This window comes from Bubalus kerabau, chromosome 6 (assembly GCF_029407905.1).
Source record: "Bubalus kerabau isolate K-KA32 ecotype Philippines breed swamp buffalo chromosome 6, PCC_UOA_SB_1v2, whole genome shotgun sequence".
In the NCBI taxonomy this organism is placed as follows: Eukaryota; Metazoa; Chordata; class Mammalia; order Artiodactyla; family Bovidae; genus Bubalus; species Bubalus kerabau.
The window spans coordinates 6,512,409-6,514,808 of record NC_073629.1 but is presented as its reverse complement, the minus strand read 5'-3'; the positions used below and the strand labels follow the sequence as shown (position 1 = coordinate 6,514,808).

Below are 2,400 nucleotides of genomic sequence, written 5' to 3'. Positions count from 1 at the left end.
ATATTTTCTTCATGTTTTCTACCTCTTATCACCTGTTCCTATAATGGATGGAGCTTATACTTTCATAATCCTTTTCTATCCCACATTTGCTGTCTTTTCTCTTTTTTTAACTTCTTTAAGGTAAGAGGTGAACACGATTAAGTTCCTTTAACAATAATTTTTAAAACGTATTCTCCTTAAACCTTGTTTCCTTCTCTATCGTCATCTTATATGTATCCTTACTTTTGCAATTAAACTTATGGGAAGATGCAGTCATTTAACTGGGACTCAGAAACTTGCAGTCACAATAGTCTCCTCCCTTTCATTGATCCTCTCGCATTTATTTACCCATTAAATTGTATCGCTATTCCTTATTTAATATTTCTTGTATTCATTTCCACATCCATCTCACTGCCATCATCATCTTATCATCTGTTTTTATTCTTACAGTTGTCACTTGTCTCTCTTACTATGGACTTGAATCTCTCAAATCACCAATGATGTTTTCTAAAGCACAATGGTTTTCTTAAGTGGTGCCTTTTACAGGCTAAAGTTCAAACTCTTCAGAAGGTGATAATGAGCTTTCAGTGATTTATTTCCATGCCTTGCCTCAATGTTTAATGTTCACACCTGTCAACTCTGCCTAACAAATGCTTATTCATTCTTGAAAGTGAAAAATGAAAGTGAAGTCCATCGTATCCAACTCCTTGTGACCCCATGGACTATAGCCTACCAGGTTCCTCCGTCCATGGGATTTTCCAGGCAAGAATACTGGAGTGAGTTGCCATTTCCTTCTCCAGGAGATCTTCCCAACCCAGGGGTCGAACCTGGGTCTCCTGCATTGTAGGCAGACGCTTTACCATCTGAGCCACCAGAGAAGTCATTCATTCTTGAAAATTCAGCTTAAAACTCTCTGTGAATTCTTACTCTACTCTTGACATACCACAGTTTTCTCATTTCCTTTTGGTATAATGAATCTTTTTCTCTTTTGTACAACTAATTTTTTTTTTTTTTTGTCTAGGGCTTTCTAGGTGGTGCAGTAAAGAATCCACCTGACAATGCAGGAGACACAAGAGTCGATCTCTGGGTTGGGAAGATCCCCTGGAGTAGGAAATGGCAACCCACTCCATTATTCTTGCCTGAAAAACCCCATGGATAGAGGAGCCTGGTGGGCTACAGTCCATGGAGTTACAGAGTCAGACACAACTGAGCATACACACACACATTATAGGTTTATATCTCTATCTTTGACACTTTATTATATTTAGCATTTCTCTCATTTAATCGACTGCAAGGTAAGAGAAAGCAGGGACATAGCTCATTTGTTGGTATATTTCCAATACCTACTACAGTTTCCAGAAAATATCTAGTTCTTAAGTATTTTTAAAGAAATAAGTGGAGGAGTTGGAACCTTAAGTGGGCCTGGGAAAATGAGTAGAATAAAATGATAAAGTAAAAAAATAAAGTGGAAAGATGCTCCAGAGAAAGAAAGAGGCAACAGTTATAAAAATTACACACTTTATGATTTTGGGAAGTGCCATTCACATGGTGTTATGAAATAAATGTTTGTTTTCCCATAAAGATCATATGTTGAACCCTAATCCCCAATGTGTTCGTATTTGCAGGTGGGGCCTTTGGGAGGTAATTAGGTTAGATGAAGTCAGGAGGGTAGAACCCTCATAATGAGATTAGTGCCCTTGTAAAAAGAGACTCTAGAGAGCTCTGTCTCTCAGTCTCTCTCTCTGTCTTTTTCTATTTCTGTCTCTCAGGACACAGAACATAGCCACCTATAAGCCAGGAAGAGATCTCTCATCAAAAACTGAATTGACCAGCACCTTGATCGTGGACTTAGCAACTTCCAGAACTCTTAAGAAATAACTGTCTGTTGTGTAAGACAACAGTATAGTGGTATTTTGGTATTTTGTCATGCCAACTTGAACAGTCTAAGATACATGGTAATTTTTGTAAATAAAGGACAGAAATGGTATGGACCTAACAGAAGCAGAAGATATTAAGAAGAGGTGGCAGGAATACACAGAACTGTACAAAAAAGATCTTCACGACCAAGATAATCACAATGGTATGATCACTCAGCTAGAGCCAGACATCCTGGAATATGAACTCAAGTGGGCCTTAGAAAGCCTCACTATGAACAAAGCTAGTGGAGGTGATGGAATTCCAGTTGAGCTATTTCAAATCCTGAAAGATGATGCTGTGAAAGTGCTGCACTCAATATGCTAGCACATTTGGAAAACTCAGCAGTGGCCACAGGACTGGAAAAGGTCAGTTTTCATTCCAATCCCAAACAAAGGCAATTCCAAATAATGCTCAGACTACCACACAATTGCACGCATCTCACACCCTAGTAGAGTAATGCTCAAAATTCTCTAAGCCAGGCTTCAGCAATACGTGAACCATGAA

The 2,400-nt window shown here is 38.6% G+C and overlaps 1 non-coding gene across 1 annotated transcript; it reads right to left on the bottom strand.

Annotated features, from left to right (window-relative positions):
- Positions 1–785: 785 nt before the first annotated feature.
- TRNAC-ACA (transfer RNA cysteine (anticodon ACA)) lies at positions 786–857 on the bottom strand. Its single transcript has one exon. It is a non-coding gene; the product is annotated as a tRNA-Cys (tRNA).
- Positions 858–2,400: the final 1,543 nt, after the last annotated feature.